Source organism: Cyanistes caeruleus, chromosome 3 (genome assembly GCF_971803275.1).
Source record: "Cyanistes caeruleus chromosome 3, bCyaCae1.hap1.1, whole genome shotgun sequence".
In the NCBI taxonomy this organism is placed as follows: domain Eukaryota; kingdom Metazoa; phylum Chordata; class Aves; order Passeriformes; family Paridae; genus Cyanistes; species Cyanistes caeruleus.
In genome coordinates this window covers 58,167,839-58,187,643 of record NC_141703.1, presented here as the reverse complement: position 1 = coordinate 58,187,643, position 19,805 = coordinate 58,167,839, and the positions used below count along the sequence as shown (strand labels likewise).

Here is a 19,805-nt window from a genome sequence, read left to right as displayed (position 1 = left end):
GAAGGCTGGAGTACCTACAAGCAAATAGTACTTCTCAGGACTACCAGGAAGAAATGGCAACTCACCCTAAGAGGTAACTGCCTGCTGCAGGGGACAGAGGCACATGATTACCAGCCCAAGCAGTCATCTGAAAGGTTAGCTGCTGCAGGAGGTTGGGATCTGGGATGGGGCAGGGTACATGTCTGAGTTTCAGAAGTGGATTTGGTAGTGGATTTGTAAGAGGAGCAATGTGGATGTTGCTACAGACAATGTTTGTCTGTTTACCTGGCCATACTGCTACAGTGTGCGTGTCTGCCAGCACTGCTGCTGCATGAATCTGCAAACAGCAACAACAGCAGCCATCTGCATGAGAGTGGGTTGGAGGGACCCCCAAGCTCCCCAAATGCACTCAGCTGGACCAGCTGCACCCAGGAAAGAAGAATTCAGAAGCCTGTTGCATCTTGCTGGTCTAGTAACATGCTTTCCAAAAGCTGCTTTGCTAAAAGCTCACCCCTTTTGAGACTTAATAGTAGGAATAAAACTCTCTAATTATTATTAGATAATATTTTTAGCCTAAATCTTTTTAGGCTTTGTCAAAACCCCAGAGTGACACAACTCACTTTAAACAATTTATATTAAACAAAGTTAGAAGCAGTGAAGAGGAGAGAGTATGACAGCCTTATTTTTTCTGCTTATAATGTCATTAATTGTCTCAGAATGCAAAATGCATTAATTGTCCTTCTGATTCAACAGAGACTATTACAGTCTTTTACACTTCTTATGGTAGCACAGCTTTAAGATGTTAAGCAAACAATGAGTTGAAGATTTCAGACACACAGGGTCACAGTAAAAAAAGACTTTAGATAACTTCAATAAGCAATTCTTAGTACCTGAGAAACAAGTAAACCATTTCACAAAGCTGTGGGGTTTTTTTATGAAGCCTGTAACTGTAGACTTGCAGAACATGAAATTAAAGCTCCTGCTAAGTAAAGGGATCTCTAATTACTGTTTCGTACATTGACAAGGCAAATTATTTCTGAGGAAAAAAAAAAAGCTAGATTATTTCTTTTTCTAGAGGGAATAATGAGTTGAAATGTGGTGGCTTCTGTCTGGTGTTCATTGTCTTTTTTATAAAGTGGATGGCTGGTAGGTTGATAATTTGATCCCATCAAGAAGCAGAAAAAACAAGGAACATTACCCCATCACGTGAATGAAAAAGGTAGATAGGAAGAAGATGCAGGTGAGTGATGAAATAAGAGCAGTCTTTTAAAATCAGTTTTGTACAATAAGCCTAAGGCTGGCTTTTAGGTTGAGGAGCTGCACCACGTGTACAGTGCTATGAAGCAAATCACTTCCACACAGTTTTACTACTTGCACTATTATGTTGAATGAATAACCTCCCTCTCACCATAAACTTTTGAGGATAAATTGCACAGATAAGACTTGCCTAATTTCTTTCAAATGAGAGGTGTTATCTTCTAATCTTCTCTGCTAGCAAAGAAATACCAGGAAATATGACCCTCTTTTGGATTCTGTGCTTTGCCTACCTGCTGGGCCCTACTGTTGACAAGCTTGCTGAAATTATATTTTCTTTGGTTGGGAAAGTAATGTGTTGCTTATATCAGGGCTGTGACTGAAGCCCAGCACATCAGAGAAGCATGAGAGTGCTGTGAAGTAATCATAGATAAAAACAGGACATATTTGTAAACAGGTTGTGTGAGCCTGTTGGTTTTCATTCACCTGTGGAGAGTGAATGAATACCTTATAAATAAAGCCAAAGGGGAAGATGTTAAACATGCTGTATTTGCTTTGTAGATATATGCATCTAAAAATAAATTTGCATTTTTTGTGTTTAGCTCTATATTATTACATCAAGGTCACTTTCTGCAGTACCCTGCAAGACAAATGAAGTGTACCACCAAAAATGAAGGTAGTCTCTAAAACAAAATATATTTTTCTAGCAGTAAGGTCCATGATGATTTTTCAGCATATATATATATATATATATATATATATATATATATATATGTGCCAGATAAATGCTGTTGGTTTGTTTCAAGTGAAATGAAAAGTCATTGTGTTCTCTTACTCACATCTTCCATTCCAAGTCTGCACATCTTATATCCTCAGGAAAACAGTTCTCATATCTGAGCAACAGAGATCTCTTCAAACTGCTTTCTCCCCCTTGATTCATGGTGTGTGAGGGCCCTGCTCCAGAACACCCACCAGGAAACCCAAAACCCAGTTCTGAATATGTTTCCTGCATGGTTCATAAACTGGTCTGATATGATAAATACAGACCATATCATTCTGTGGTGTGGTTCACCTCCCAACAAGTGGATGCAGGTGAAATTTCTGCAAAATTCCATTATTTGACTGGAATTCATCATATGTCTGAGATAGCAGAGATTTCCAGGGCCTTTTGTGTCTTTATCTGTTTGTTCTTCCTCTGTCCTGTCCCCTTCCTTTCTACACACCTTCATATTTCCTGGAAGGGAATTCACAGCTTCATAATCCTTCTTGCAGGGCTGTTTTTACTTCTAGTCAGGAAAGGAAAAAGACAAGATTTCTCCTTAGTGTTTATTTGTAGGGGCCAAGGATACCGGCTGCAGCAGCTGCATTTTCCAGTATTTTCCTTACCGTGGCTTTGGGAGAGTTTCTCTCTGGTCAGATTAAAAAGGTTTTGGTATTCCTTTATTCACATGAGCTTCCACTGATTTCTTGTATGCAAAGTTCTTGCAGCCGTTGTCAAGGGATAAGGAAGGAAGACAAAGCTTTCCCTAGAATTATTTTTAAAGTATTTCTGTAATAAACTTTGCATAATCATTTTGAATCCTAAAGGAAAATTGGTTTTAGCTATTCCTTTTAGTAATATATAAAAATTGTCATTGTAGCAGAGGGTTCATCTTCGCAAAATGAATGATCATAATGGCTTCTTTGTAAATGCTTATTGCATTGTATTACAGGAGAACCTCTTCTGAGATAACATGTTACATGAAAAAACCTTTTGTGATTTTAGTTTTAGAGATTTAAATGTCAGCCTTCATGAAAAGTGTTTTTTTAAAAGCTGAAAAAGACAACAGACCCTTCCATCAAGTGACCTCAAATGGAGTTCTTTCCAGATAGGAAAAAAAGTATATCTTAAATGTTAAAATAAAAGAAATGGAATTGATTCTGTTTTAAAAGTTTAGGGTTTTTTTTCCTGGATATCAAATAAATTTATATATTAATTTCTACCATCCAGATATGATAGAAATTGTTTGCAATTATCTGTTATACTTGCATACTGATGAAGGAGAAAATAAATACTTTTTTACTAAAATTGTTATCTTGGTACAAGTGGATTTCCACAATAAAGAAAAAGTTTAGAGAGTGTTAAAAGACCTTAATGTGCTCAGATCTTCCGCATTAGACCAAACCTAATCATTTAGTGTCCTCTGACCCAGAAGTAAAAATTTACTATTAAATGTACCATGCCTCTGGGTTAATGCTTATGTCATGGTCCTTGGAGGGATGTAATTGGACTGGCTTTCAAGCTAAAAATTACAGCTGGAAGTGAGACTGGGTTTGCTTCTCAGGAGACATGCTTCCCCTCAGCAGGGAATAGACAAGCAACAACCACTTGGTCACTGGCTACATAAATCTGTAGGGCTAGTTTTGCTAGGCTTGTCCCTTCTCACATTTGACATAGGAGGAAAGATATTTTAGTACATAATAGGCGAGTCCACCTCATTGTGCTTCATAAAACTTGTCAGTGTTAAATACCATGTTTGAAAATGAACTAGAAGATTCATAAATGAGAACTCTTTGACGGTGGCATACGCGTTTGCTGTGATAACCAGTGATGGTAGCAAGGAGGTTGAGACATCTTTTGCAGGGCCCTGACTTCCTGGCAGTGAGTCTGTCACAGCAAGTGAGCCACTGAGAGCAGGTAGCTGAGGGAACACTACGTGCAATATCTGTCACCAGAAATCAGTTAGGAGCCTCAGGACAGGAGTCTGTGTAAACTCATATAATGAAAGTGAGAGGTATTGGGACAGTTAAGACACTAATTCACAAAAGGGGAAACAAATCTCCATCATCATTTAGGGCAAGTCCTCTGCAGTAATTGCAGCAAACTGTGTTTTTGCAACCTGCTTTCATAAAACATCCTCTCTCTACTTTCTTCAAAATCATGCAGAAATTTTTGAAATCTGTCTAATTTTCAAAGAACTGCTCCAAGTCCAATTTTGTTTAGGGTATTGTGCTGTGAAGTGGAAAATGCACGTTTGTTTGAATATTTTTTCCTCTTAGTCTCAGATCTTAAGACAATCTTGTTTGTTCACTATGTATACCTATATATGAGAAAGCAAAAGAAAGGTCTTGATGTCTTACAGTTACAGGAAATGCTCCATCCTGAAAGAACTTCTGTAATTCCCACAACTGGAGAAAAACCCATAGCAATTCAGATCAAATCTGTAATTCTATTTCATTGGTTAATTTCAATTTAATTTCATTGATTGACAATATGCAAGACCATTTGTATATATCAAAAGGATCTGTGCATGATGCATCTTCTCTCTCTCTGGAGATCCAGGATAAATAGCAAAGCTGACACTTCAAACCTTGTCTGTTTCCACAGTATTATCAACAAAAGATCTCGTGACTGCCTTTTTTGAATGCAGACAGTGCAGGTACATGGTTTAGTGGAATTCTTCAACAGTCAGTGGTGACTGAAAACATCTCAGTAGAATATTCAGATGACCTGCTGGACACAGCTACCTTAGGGGGTGATGAATCCCCACACCTCTGTGTGCAGCACTTCACTGCCATCTGGGGCAGCTTAGGTAACTTAGACTGGAAACTTGACTTTTCAGTGCTTGCAGTTAAGTGACAAGAATCCTATCCAAAGAGAATACTGTAGTCCTGATGAACTCAAGGAGTATGCTTAGACCAGCATTTCCCTGTTAATTCTTCCACCACTTGCGGAATGGGACCTTGCTTAATGAAAGAACATATTATAGTGTATTTAGAATTTGAGGCTGCTATGAAGATGAGAAAGTCTTTTCTGTGGCATTATGTCTGTAACTGCATTTTATGACAGTTAGTCCTGATTTTGCCTATATCAGTTTATGGTCATAAGACATTGACACATTTAACAGCAGCTGTTTAAAATTTCATAAACATCACAAATGCTAACCCTTCCTTAAAAACAAAAACAGAACCAAAAGATATATAATATAAAAGTTATATAATAAAAAGTTTTGTAACATTTTAAAATATAAAAGCAGTGCTTTAAGCTTTAAATTGTGTCTGTCAGGACCTGCAGTATATTGCTATAAAAAATACAATAGCTAAATAAGAAAAAAAGTAGGAAAAATATTCATGGGGAAAAAAAGATCCACAAATTGTAAAATTACAAGGTATTAAGTCATTTTCAGTAATAAAAAAATCCATAGATTTTCAAAATATTTTTCCCACTGAAAATTAATCAATCACATGATGAAAATATACCAGTCATGTGCAGTGTGTATTGTTCAATGAGAATAGGCTAGTCTCACTTATGATTATGTTCAGAAATAGCTTGTTAATATCATCTCTATACGTACGTAACCAGAGCTGTTAAGATAGCAGATTACAAGAATACAGAGAATCCATTTCTTTATATATTTTCCCCCTTAGGAATCCAGATGGAAGATGTCTTCCCCTGTGGAATTATTTTATCCTGCACTCCAGGATAAATTCTGTCTTTCTCTATCACATAACCTAGAAGATGAAGTGATCTGCAGCAGAATCTGTAACTGTACTATTGATGTATCCATGCAGAGGGCAATCTTAATGATAGCAGGTTTCCTTCAAGAACATGTATGGATCATTTATTTTTACAGGTCTTTCACTTGCTAGAAGCTTGCAGTCATCATTGCAGATGTGCTTGCAAGCAGACGTTATCCCAGTTAACACATTAGCTCCCAATGGAAGTACTGACCCTTCCGTGCAAATGCATTTGGCTTGTCATCCAACCCAGGGAGGATCCCCAATGATTTAGATACCATCAAATATGTGCTAGCTTTTAAATATGTTTATATAAAGAGCAATTATCCAAGAAGACTGGCTAAAGAAACAATGAATTTATTTGAAAGTAAAAGGTTAGAAGCTTTCTTACCTATTTGGAAAGGGATTTTTTCCCAAATATTTTTTTTAAAAAGCATGTCATATATAGGGAAGATCATTATTGATATTTTGATAGAAGAAATTAGACAATATATTGTCACAATTTTCCATGAAGTAACTCCTATGTGGCTTAGCATTTACTGAAGAAATTATTTCAGTCTGTTTGGCCATAGCAGACTGAAGCCTTCTATACTCATACTCCAGGTAAGCATCACAAGCTCAAGTTTATTGATTTAGCCATTAGTGTAGCTCCTATCTATCCATTTCTAAGTAACTGCATATGGGGGAGCAGGACCTGGGGATGTTAGGTGTGGGTTATCAAGAGGAGAGTGAAAAAAGGCATAGCTTATTCACTTGAAAACAGAGTTGAAGCCATGAATTTTTAAAGAAATTTAGATATCTAATTCTATCTTCCAGACTTTAGTGGAGTTGCAAGAACATTTTCTGCATGTAAAGCAATATATTGGATGTAGTCCTGAATTGTCTTATGTTACAGAGCCAGGGGCAATAAGATACAATAGGAAATTCTCAATGTACTAATCTGCAAACAAAATGAACTTATCAAAATAAAGAAATAAATGAAATGGAAGCTTCAACTCTTTTAATCTTTTAATCAAAGGCTTAGTGGCAGAATGTTATAATGAAGACCCCACATTAACACAAGTCTCCATTACTTGAATGCTAAATTAATTAGTGTTACCATGAAGTTTCATAAATTCCTTAAACTAGCCTTGTCAAAATAAATGAGCAAAGTATGTTCTGTGATACTCTAGAACTTTTTTCCTTTTTTTAGTTTCTTTCCTTGTTCTATTTTCTTCACATTTTGCCTGCTTTTGTGCTTGCTAGTTCACAGAACTGTTAGATCACATTGTAGACTTGTTTCAATGCCTGTCAGTCAGAGCCTTAGTAAGCTTGTTGGGGGTCTGAGTAGGCACTGAGTGTCCCAGTATCAGTGAAAATAAGTCATGTTCTATTGTTACAGCTAATTAGCCCGAAAGCATTGCAGAGCAGGTCCTGTCTTTGAGGGTGTGATTGTACAGCACTTAACACAATGGGGCATCCATTCTGATTGGATTATCTCCATTAGTAGCACAGTTCTCTAGTGAATGCAAGTATTGTAAATCTCTGCCATGTGCTCAGGGTAGGTTTGGTTTTTTTTTAATTACCTCCTTTTAGAAAGTTCTAATCTGTGCAAGACATTGGATAAATAAAGTATGTACTATAAAATCAGTCAGGTAGCTGTTACCAAGAGCTGTGACAATATTTTTAGATTATTTTATTAACATTCAAATGATAAGAACAGGAAAAAAAAATATTTAAGTGACAATTTAATACATTTCTTTAGTGTGTGAACATTTTCATGCATATATATGTGTATTCTATTTATGTATACTTATGTGAAAACTTTAGGCCAGACTGTAACCTACTAGTTCAAACAGATGACCACGTGGCTGGGAGCTCCATCAGAAATTACATTTTGTATAAAACTGACACATCAGACACCCCAAAGTGAGAAGGAGGAGAGTGGAAAATATTGCATGGCTCAAGGAGTGTGACAATGAATATCTGATATCACAGAAAATTCCTGTGACAGCCTTTTTTTAAGGTATTGTAATTCTAGTCCCCTCAACATGCGGTTCTGCCCAACAGCCATACTGTATTTTATTACAAGAGGCATAAGTGAAAAAGCTCAGCAGTGATAATTTCTGCACTATATTATGCTCAGTGCCCTTCAATTTTGATGGCATTCTCCTATAAGGTACATAGAAAACATAGAATTTGAATTTAATCTGCGAGAAGGCAGAATCAGACTTTTCTCCTAAATACTATAAGGGAAAAGAAAAGATTATGTATATTGCTAAAAAATAGTATCAGAAGATATTTTAGTGAAGAAAATTAGGTGTTTCATGTCTGATATGTGCATCATCTGCATTTCAGAAATGTACAGTACTCTCTTACTGATTTTATTCAGTATTGGAATTCCACTGGATAATTATGCACCGAGTGTGAGTACTGGGGAAAGGACAATATCTTTAAATTATAATGGCTCTGTTTTGTTTGATTGGATAAATTCCTATTAAAGTGTGCATGCGTGTGTAGGAGAGAAGCCATTGATATGTTTCTCAGCTCTTCATTAAGCCCTATTTAAAAGTGTCAGAAAAATATTATTGCCTTTTTTCTTTCGTAATCGGTCATACAGCAAATCCTGCTGGCCAAAACATCACTGTGCTTCATTGTCAACAGCCTACTGATGTAAAAGGAAAATGTTCCCCCTTCTACAGAGTTAAATGCTGAACCATCTCACTGTCACTTTGACACCTTCATAGTGCATACACATAACCTCTCACCTGACTATGCACTTTAATAGCAGATTAAATCAAAGCCCTCTTTCATGGGGGCAGTAGGACTCTGCAGTCACAGAGTGGTAGACTCAAAAGCAATTTTCTCTGTACCAGAAAATGAATTTGTGGGGAGTCCCTTCATTTGTCCAAGCCTTTGGAAAATAGAATTGCAGCAATACATTTCATGCTTTTTATTTGTGTGGCTCAGTGAAGGGACAGTTGCTTCCCAAAAGCACTGTTTCAATCTGTTTGCTTGGAGATTCAGCCCTGGATTGCTACCTGCCTGGAAATCTCATCCTAGACATTAAGAATACAAGATTTCTTTCTCGTTAAAGTTTGTGTTCTGCAGAAATTGATAAATATCCCTGAGAAGACTGGCATGTTGTAATGCTACATTTTGGCTCAGTTTGAACCCTTATAGCAAATAAATATGAAAAGTCATACCAGAAGTCTGCTTAAAATCCAGGGGCTCTGTTGTGAATCTTATGTAAGGTTCAGCACCGCTTGTTCTCACAGTTGACTGTGAAGTGGGTCTGGCTCCCAGCCAGGTCCCCCACACAATGATTAACTTAGAGACTGCACAGCACCATCTGGTACTGTCTCAGGTAGGAAAGATATAAATGACTGAGTAGTTACACTTTTCCCTCTGTAAGCAGAGTAATATTTGAGAGATGGCACCTTTATCTTATTCCCCAGCATAACTGCTGTGAAATATTTCATGTACAGATAAAACTTGCCCTTGGTACTAAACCTCCTCCCCAAAATTTTTCTGGAAGTCTTTGCTTCTTGCTTTGGTTTATGTACTATTTCTGTGTCCGTCTGTCTGTCTTCTCCCATTCCACCCTCCCTCCCTCTCATTTTGTCTCATCTTTTCATTCTTTCCTTCTTTTTTCACTTTTTCTTGAAGTTTTGCTCAATCTTCCCTGAATGTTTATCTTGAGTCCAGGAGCTTGATTATCAGCTAGAGACCTAAATCTGCCCTGTTTTCTGCCTTCTAGCTGGAGAAGTATTTCTGTGGGTGCTTTTGCTAAGTCAGAAGGGGAAGTGAATAAATAGCTCAGAAAGAGTCATAACTCTTGGGGCTGACATAGTAGAAACACCCCCATTTCCTAACAGAAAATAGAAAAGAAATGTTTATTCAAGACAGCAATGTTAAAGAGGGAAAAACGTAAACAAAAAGAGTCATAAGTTCCCATCTTTTCCTTACCGCTCTTTTTGCCTTGGGTGGTCATATTTTTCAGTGGCTTAAGAATAGTAGGACATGATACTTTGCTGTCCTGTTTTAGAACACAAAAGCTGACCCTCTCATCCTGCTCTGTGTTTCTGATAAATCTCTTCTATAATGGTCCTTTAAAATCAAAAAGTGTGAAATATGAGGGTCACAAAACGTGAAATAGCCAAGGACCTGAGATTTCCTAGATTCCACAGGCCTAGCTTCCTGTAATGCATCCTCTGAGGCTTAAGTGGTGGTCTGGCAACTACTTCTTCAGCCTTCAGTTGCTAAGAAGAATCTCCCTACAGAGGTGGAGCTGATTCAGCCTCTAAAATAGTTCTCATTGACTTTTTTCCCCCTGTGTCTGTGTGTTTCACAAACACAAAACCTGAAATATGAGCAAACTTATCAGGTTCACAGACCCTGAGCCTACAGTTCTAATCCTTCTTGAGAACCAAAACTCATGGAAATGAAAATATAATAATGAGGACACATAATATTATAATGAGAAAGTTGTGGCAGAAAACAATATCCTGAGAATGTGTTTAAGGCAAAAAATGCCTCCGATATAGCCTGAGAACTTGATACTATTAAATATTTATGAAGGATTGATTCTTTCTCTGCATTTTTGCCAAAAGTACCATATTTTTCATAATTATTCCTACACACCCTTTTTTAAAATATAATTTATTTATTTTAAAAACACTTGAATTTTAGAAAAAATAACAGTTCTGTGTAGGTTTATTCTGGGTGTTGTATATTAGTAACTGTTGGGCAGGTATATAGGACTCAATTCTGCTGTGTTTCCCACAATCAGCTGGTGAGATACTTTGACTTCTGCTCCTAGAGCTTCCTAAAGCCAGGAAGTGACTTTGAGAGATCTGTTTAACAATGAAGGGAGCTAAAGACACTTAAACCAGCAATATAACACATCAGATTAGTTGTGAAGCTGGAACCTGAACAAGCATCCCTAACAGACAGGGAGGAGCCCTATACCACAGCAGGGTAGTTGGAACAGTTCCTAGCTTCCTAACAGAAGCCTAAGTGTTCACATCAAGAAAACAGTTAAATTTTTATAATTATTTTGTAACAAGCTAAAATTCCTCAGAAAGGGATTGTAACACTGGATGGGCTTTGGAATCGTAGACCACAAAACAAGTATTATACCTGTACCTGGATGCTGACATCAAAAAATTGAGGAAATGTTTACAGAGGTGTAAGGGATTGTCACTATGTTTAATGGACTGGAATTAAGAACAGTCAGACATAGGCTGAAAATCAACAAAAGCTTCCTTATATTGATATGTCTGATAATATAGAAGAGACTCCAAAGGGAAGTTGTAAAAGAATAATCAGTGCTAAAAGTCAGAATATAATGATGAATTCTTCATTGGCAGCAATATGAACTAGGCAGCCCAACAGGGTTTTTTTATCCATGGCTTCCATTATTCTATGGCAAAATTAGAAGGCAAATAAGCAGAATTGTTCAAGACAGTGTTATCTTTTATTGCCAGTAGGAGAATGCTTACCCAAGCTAATCATGCTGCAATATAACTTCAACATTTTATATTGGATATTATTATAGGTACATATCACTATAACATAGTGCTTTCATTTTGAGCCCATCATGGTGCTGTAACAGTTTTCTAGCAAAACACGTTAAATTTAAAGGGGAAAATGAGTGGGAAGTATAGTACTCAATTATCTCTACTGTGTCTTCGGTTTTAGGGATTTTATTGTTAGACTTGGCTTTTCTTACTAGCTCAAAACAGCAGCTGGGATTTACTCTCTGTGTGTGTCATTTTAGTTTGAGGGTCTCCAGAGATTTTAAATGCAGTCCGCCTTCCCTATACTGTGGTATTTATTTTGCTTGCTTGCTTCTCTGTAGTTTTTAATTTCATTGAAATGAATTGCTGTTTAGATCAATGACTTGCAAATGTCAGTATACTAATGGGATACTGGGTATGAAAAAAAATTTCAGTTAGATTTCATGAGCTGTGGGGACACTCACTACCCACAAAATGTATCATTACTAAACCTCAAGCAACTCCATTTGGGGTGGTAAAATAGAAAATTTAAAACCTTTGAACACAATAGCCAAAATTAGGTCCAGATTACACAGAAGGGGTAATGCTCCTTAAATTGTTCATCATGTTCCTAGGAGCAAATGGATGCCTTTATGGTGTCAAAGATATATTGTTATCTTGGCTGCTGCTTATTTTGAAAAATAAATTTATTTGAAGTGTCAGAAGTTATTTACATAAAATGGAGCTCCTTGTTCATCAAGGAATTCATCCACCACTCTGAATCCAGGTCTAACCAACAATTAGACATGCATTTCTGTAGAGATTAAAAATAATTTAGAGCCTAGATATGCCACTTAAAAATAATATAATACATGTATAAGGTTGGTCAAAATCCAAGGCTGACTGATTGAGGGGCAGAGCACTGAGGTGCTTAAAAATATGAGCTCAGAGTTGCAGTTGTTACTCTTCTTCCACATGCCCACATCTGCTTCAGATTTCTCAAGTAAGGAATAACCAAAGAAAAGCCTGTTCATTTCTCTGGGTCTCAGAGGATGTGATTTCCATCTGAGAAGAGTTTTAGTCTCTCAGCATTTCGTTAAGAAAGCTTACCATGAAAGCCCTGTCCTAAAGGATGCAATACATATGCCTAGATAAAATTAGACAAGATCTGATTTTGAATTTTTTCTTCTGATAAATTTCTTTCTTCTACAAAATTTCTGTCCCAATGTGCATGTCAGTTAGCCTTGGTAATCCTGAAGAAAAGGGCTAATCTGAAATTCAGGTCTATCCTACTGCCAATAGGAGTATTGGCATTTCATTTATTTAAAAACCAGGTTAAAGAGAGGTCCAGAAGGTGCATCTGTTTCTATGACACTCTTTTTCATTTGGCAATCACCAGTGAGTAATGTGAAGGTGACTGAAGGAGGCTGCATTTATCTGTAAATAAGCTAGGACCTCTTCTACTCATTCAGTGGGTAAATTCAATGGCCAGTCCATCTGAGTCCTCTGAGACACTATATGGATACACCAGTATTTCAAATGGAACGAACTAGGATTTTACAAAAACAGTTTGAATTATATAAAATATATACACAACTTCTATCACTGTTATATCTAGTACTTTTGGTTAAAAGCTTCAACTGAAAAGTTAATAATGATGCCTTATTCTTGTAGATGTTCTGTTTTCTTCAACATAGAGGAATCAAAGTCATAGAATAGTTTCTATTGAAAGAGACTTTAAAGATTATCTAGTTCCAAGCCCCCCTGCCATGGGCAGAGACATTTTTCATTAGATTAGGTTGCTCAGAGCCCCATCCAATCTGGTCTGAAAAACTTCCAGGGTGGAGATGCAGAATCACCTCTCTTGACCTGCTGACCACACTTCTTTTTATGTAGCCCAGGATACCATTGTCTTTCTGGGATACAAATGCACATTACTGAGTCATGTCCAACCTCCTGCGCACCAGCATCTCCCCTACACCTCAACCTGGGCAGGGCTGTTCTTGATCTGTCCATTCCCCAGCCTGTGTTGATACTAGGGTTTGCCCTGACCCAGGTGCTGCACCTCATCTTTGGTCTTGTTGACCTTCATGAGATCCCCGTGGGCCCACTTCTTGAGCTTATCCCTCTGAATGGCATTCCATCCTTCTGATGTGTCGACCACGCTGCTCACCTTGGTTTCATCTGTAAATTTGCTAAGGCTGCACTCAGTTCCTTTAAAAATGCACTCATTTCTTCTGTCTATGTTATTAATGAAAATATTAAACAACAGTGGTCCCAATACAGGCCTCTGAGGGACACCACTTGTCATTGATGTCCATTGGGATGTCCATTGATGTCCATCTAAGCCATTGACCATTACCCTCTTGATGCAACCATTCAACCACTTTCTTATCCATCTAATAGTTCACTCATCACATCTCTCACCACTGTAGAAAAAAGGATGTTGTGGGGGGCTGTGTCAAAGGCTTCACAGAAGAAGCAAAGTTGTATCAACGGTCTGAAATAGATGAGAACTATATAACTGAGGGTTAGTTCTTTTTTCATTTATTTCCACTGTCATTCTAATCCTACCTGGAATCTATTGTTACCAGGAGAAAAACTATGCTATCAGAACTATTGAGCTACATAATTCAACTGTGATTACTTATGGGCATAATGATCAGGAATGACTCAGCATTGATGAGTTTGCATCACCATTGTAACACCTGCTCTTCCTAAAGTCCAAGCACCTGCAGGTGTCTGAAACTTTGGTGGAACAAGGGAGAGTGTGAGTTTTTGGGGAGAGTTGTCAAAGCCTGACTTCATCTCCTTACTAAAATATCTGTCCAGATTGCTGTCAAAAATTTGAAGGAAAGGTGTGGAGGTAGTGCGAAAGAAAAGGTCATTACAGAAGTGTAATGGAACTGGTCCTGGACGCAAATTAGTGTGGGCAGAACTGAAGTTCTGAAGAACAGCAAGTTTAATAACATTATTTAGCCCTGAATACAGTTAGAAGGGCAGCAATCCCGAAGAAAAAAAAAAATATATATATGTACGTATACATATAGCTCTTTGTCTCTGCACACACCTTTGTGGTTATGGCTGAACATTTACATCTACTCATCATCTATATATATATATGTATATATATATATACACACATACAAACCCAGCCTCCTGTGTGTACAGAGAATAGGCCTGACATCTAAACCAAACAGAAATATATGCACAACCTTAGCTAGTACTTGTGATAAGATATTAAGCCCAGCTGGACAGGAACAGAAGAGAAGGGCTATGTAACTGTGATCCATTGTCCTGTATCGTCTCTGGAGTGATAGAAGAGCAGTGTATCCCAGCTTGTAAGAAAACTTACAATGCATAGAGAGTATTTGAAGAAAACATCAGCTAAGTTGTTCTTTTCAAATGTTATTACTTACAGAAAGTCACCAGTATGATAAGAATTTAAAATCCTATTAGGCAATTGAGATTTTTTTTCCTGTAATTTGACATGAAAGTCTTTTTGTTAGTGACTTTCATATTGTATTAGCTATAAAGAGAGAATGGAGAAGTAGGCTCTGGCTCTGAGCCAAGTCTGAGATGCAGTACTACCACAATAAATTCCAGGGTGAATGGCAGAAGCATGCAAATGAGCCAAGAGCTCAGATGAGCAGATGTGGCACACATGGGCTGATAGGAAAGTGTGGTGTTAACCTCCTACTTTTGTTATGACAAAATTGCTTAAAATCTGGGGGGCAGAACCGGTTTCAGGTTGGACAATGTCCGTTCCATGTTATTAAGGATCATTCTTACACAAATCTTCTCTTTTTTCAATTCATAGGCATAATTCTATCTACCCACTCTAATTTGCTTCAGGCAGCTTACTGTCTAATATTTCTATTTTTTTAGAAACCTTAAATATTTAGCAGAATACTGTATCACAACACTGTAATCTCTCTTTGTGTGTGAGGAAAAAGAATAAAGTTTGTGCATTGTCTAAATTATGCTTGAGAATGATGTATCTTCTTTTTAATGAGTAAATGAAAAGACAGAATCAAAAGATTATGATTCCAGTTAGCAAACCTACCTAGAGAAGGACCTAACTCAAAAAAAAATCCATATCAAATGAAATTGAAAATTTCAGTGCAAATTACACATGAAGAAAAAAAAGAAATTATTAATATGCATATTTACACATCCAATGCTTAATGAAAACATCTGGTCCTGGGTGGGTGTGGGTGTGTCAGTTTTCTTGTTTTGTTTTTATATGTATGCATTGCAGCATTTATAAAGCTCATCTTCCTAGAGCCTACAACAGAAATTCACAATTTAAGTGGCATAATGAACAGATTTATGCAATTCAATTGTGGTGTCACTAAACCTTAACATAAAATTATACTGCTGAAAGAGAATAGACCTCAGAGGAGACAACAGCCAGCATCTATCTGGCAATCAAGGTACTGTACTGATCGTACCCTGAATGCATGATATAGGACAAGTACTGAAAAGCCATTTCTTCCGCTTTGTCTGCTTTCAAAAATGACGCATTTAAAACAGCATCATATAGTGAAGAAATCAAAGAAATGTGCACATATAAAATCAAATTTTCTTAACCTATTTTAATGGGATAAATACTTAATTCTTAGTTTTCTGTAAAGCAGACTTGGGATATAAATTTAGCATCTTATCTAAATAAAAGTAAAATTTTAGCACTGTATTTGAGTATTTGTTGTCAATGTCTGAAAGCACTGAACCAGACAAAGTTGACTTGCATCCTTTTTATAGCTTTCCCTGTAATTATCCTCAAAAATTGCAAATTATTTTCAAGTGCTTCAGTGTCCCCATTTATAAAATAAGGATAATGGTTTTCATGAAGATATATAACAGAAAATGACAATTAGAAACCTAGATATAGTGATATGTGTCTTGAGTGAATGTGATTTATACAGATGTAAAAGACGAAAACCACATAATTATACTACCAGAAGTCACTAATATACTTGGGTTAAATTCTAGTTAGTCACTGGGCTTTCTGATTTAAGATCAGCAAGACCAGAACATTTATTTACATAATGTTATTTGACAAGTAAATTATCTAAACTGCTGATTAATGTATTTCTTTAAGATATAAATGCACATGTATTTATAAAATATATATGCTAGGACATAGCAAAAATTAGCAATAAAAGATAATTCTAAATAGAAGTATTGTGAAAGGGGGGAAAAAACATTAAAGAGAAATTTCATGCCTTAAAGTAAAATTGAACTTTTTTTCAAAGTACTTTAATATCTATATTGCTATCTGAGATATAGAAATTCAAAGCCTTTGATAAAAATGTAGATAAATAGATTACTTTTATACTGCTGAAGTGACTTATCATTTCAACAATGCTTGAAATTTCTTTATAGATTTCCACCTCAAATTGCTTGAGTTTTGTCTTATAAAAGATGTTCCTTTTATCTACATTATTTTTATCTTCTCACTGAATTGACCCCCCCATCTTATAATCACCTGAAGTACATTGTTTGATATCATCATTAGACAACTCCAGAAATGTAAAAAGGTGTGATTACTACAGTATTTGAAAGGCTTATTATAGCCACTAGAATGATTTTTACTTATCTAAAAAGTAAATAAGTAAAAAATAGGAAAATGTATTTAAAAAAAAAAATAAAAATAATGTATTATGATCTTGGAGCAAAATTAGAGGCTGCATATTTTGGTAGTTGATTTATTATTGCTACATGGCAGCTATACTAATTGATGTTATAATCTTTTTTATTTGGAAGCCACCTGGCAATCACTGTCTCTCTCTCTTCTTGAGCTCACTGTTCAGTGCTGTGCGTAGCAAATGACACAGCATCTTGAGATGCACTTAGCAATAACTAAAAAGGATAACTGGAAGTTAAGGTAAAAGATAATGCATATCTGAGGATCAAACCTGACAAACACAAAGATCAAGTGGAAATTAGGCACTTGGCCTCTCTGGCATCAGTGGGATATAGGTACCTGAACACATTTGAGGACCTGGCTTTGCATTTTAGGGCATTACTTTCTTGTTCAGAGATATGATTTCACATCCTGTGGGGTTCTTCCTGCTTCTGGAAGAAATAAAGTGGGAAAGATGTTAGTTTTCCTTATTGTTTTGAATATTTTTGTCTCTTTTAGAGTGTTTTACAATGATTGCATGGTATAATTGCTTGCATAAAATGCTTTTGATAGAAGTATTTAAAATATATCTCCAGACAGATTTTATCTTTCCAATACATTATAATTCTTCCAGAAGACAGCAAACAGGAGTGCTGGGAGAAGCTTTCAAACACATTATAAAAGATCCCAGTAATGACAGTTCTTTCAAAACATACTTTTTCTTTAAATCCTCCTTAGAGTTTGTGTAGAATATTACATTCAGAATCACTCTCCACCTACAAAAACCCCCAAGCACCATCATGCCATGAGAGAGAGTACAATAAAATGTATATTTCCATAAGAATCAAAACAAACAAATAATACATTTTAACACTTGATAAAAAAAAAACCAAAAAAAATGTCCTTTACTTCCAAACCTTTATCAAGGTGTAGTGGTTTAGGTTCTGCTGATTTAAGGTTCCCGGCCAATGCACCAAATAATGTGGTGGGTTTAATGGTGGCTAAAATCACCAGTGTACTTGCTCATTTCTTGATGTGAGATATAGATTAGGAGGAGGGCAAAACAGGCTCAAATGTTAAAGGTATGAAGAGAACTTTATTAACAGAACTAAAAAAATAAAAAGAATCAGAATAAAACCTTTAGAACACTTTTCCTCCCTCCACCCAACTTCTTTTCTTTCCCAACTGATGATGTAGAGATAAAACCTGGGATTTAAAATCAGTTACCAAATCTACAATAGTCTTTCATCAATTCTTGTAGGGAGAGGAACTTTCTCTTGTCATGCCATGGAGACTTCTCCACAAGAAGCTGTTCTCTCATGGCTTTTAATTTCCACGAATAGCAGCTGCCCAGGAAAAGACCTGTAAAAGTGAAGTTCCTCCCATTTTCACAGCCTTCCCACAGCTGGATAAATGAGCCATGTCAACTTATGGGGTGCTATTTTAAGGATGAGCTGCTTAAAAGCAAAGGTTCTCTTTATCTATATCTGCAATCATCTTCATCTCTGGGAACAGAGATCTTCTTATCTCCCTGGGGTCAAAGGGTCTTCATCACTCTCATCTCCCTCTCTCTCTGTTCAAGTTTCTCATGAGATCAGAATTACTTCAACATCTACTTTATTTCATCAGTAGATGCCTCTGCTCACATCTACAGTTTGAACGCTCCATCCCCCCATACTTTCTCATGAATTAAAGGGAATATTTTAGTGTATCATAGTCCATCTCCATGGCTATACTGAAAGAACTTTCAGCCTCAATACTAGGGCATCTCCTCATTCTCCTTCCATCTGGGACTTGATTCCTCTTTACTGACCTCAGTGTCTTCATGCTGTCTCCAAAGTGTCCTCATTCTATCTTTTTCTCTCACCTGAGGGGAGAATCGTGGTCTGCAGGTCTCATCTGTGCACCAAAAGGGTTAATATCTCGCCCAGGCCTGCAGATGTTCGTGGTGGTTTCTGCTGAGCAGTTGCAAATGGATTTTGGGCCTGGCCTGGCCTGGAGCTGCTCCCAGGGGCCAGCAGACCCCAGCTTGGGCCAACAGCAGGGACTGGGCTTAGTGTCAGCGAGATGTTAGTGCTGTGAACTTGCCCAGCTTCAGCCAGGGCCCCGTGGCCTCCTGTCCCCTGCCTGGCCACCACTGGGGTCCGGCCTGGCCCTGCCAGCTGTGGTGGAGCAGGGCCGGTCCCACCAGAGCTGTTACCTTTCAAGGCCAGAAGCAAGAGAGAGGTTCCCCGGGCTTGTCTGTTTTTAAAATGTGGAATTCACAGAAGCAGACCTAGCTTCTAAATGGTTTAATAGGATGCCAATTCTCAGAGCTAGCCAGCTATTGGTTTTTTCCAGGCACAGAGGAAGCTCTTAGCAGCTTCGCTCAGGAAAATCATTTCTGTGGGTGGTTTCTTTTCTCTTTACTAAATATCAATCAATGCAAAACCAGCACATGAGGCAAGATATTCACATGGTTATTATAATTTCCTTCTAGAAATATGGATAAAATATTTTTAGAAATTTTATTCACATTGCTGTTCTTCCAAGCACAACAAGGGGAAAAAACCCTTCAATTACTATTCACAATATTAGCAAAATTTATATTTATGGAAAATGCATGGGCACAATCTAGATCTGAATATGACATCCTGTCACAATATACCACTTCCCTCAAAAATGCTTTTGTTGACAGTTTTGCTTGCTTTCTGGATTCATCTTTTCCCTTCATAATCTCAGAAAAATCCCCACTGAAAAAGAACTCTATAAAACCTTCTGAAAAATTAGTAAAATGCTCTGAGATGATTCAACTGCTTTAAAGCTGAAGATATACTAACATTTATATAATCAGCTTTCTGAGAGGAAACTTCAAAGCTTCCGAGCTACCTGCAAAACAACACTGCCTGTAGCAGCAGGGTGAGGAGAAGGAGAGAGGATTGACAGGAAGAAGGGCAGATGGTAGGTGGGAAAAAGAATTACAGGCT

The 19,805-nt window shown here is 37.1% G+C and overlaps 1 long non-coding RNA gene across 1 annotated transcript in view; it reads right to left on the bottom strand.

Annotated features, from left to right (window-relative positions):
• Nucleotides 1-19,025, bottom strand: part of LOC111926367 (uncharacterized) — a 38,809-nt gene extending 19,784 nt beyond the window's left edge. Inside the window, exons 1-2 of the long non-coding RNA XR_002862871.2 lie at nt 18,707-19,025; nt 17,200-17,291 (exon numbers count right to left, since the gene is read on the bottom strand). This is a non-coding gene — a long non-coding RNA (uncharacterized LOC111926367). The remainder of the gene's footprint in view (nt 1-17,199; nt 17,292-18,706) is intronic.
• Between the last annotated feature and the right edge of the window lie 780 nt (nt 19,026-19,805).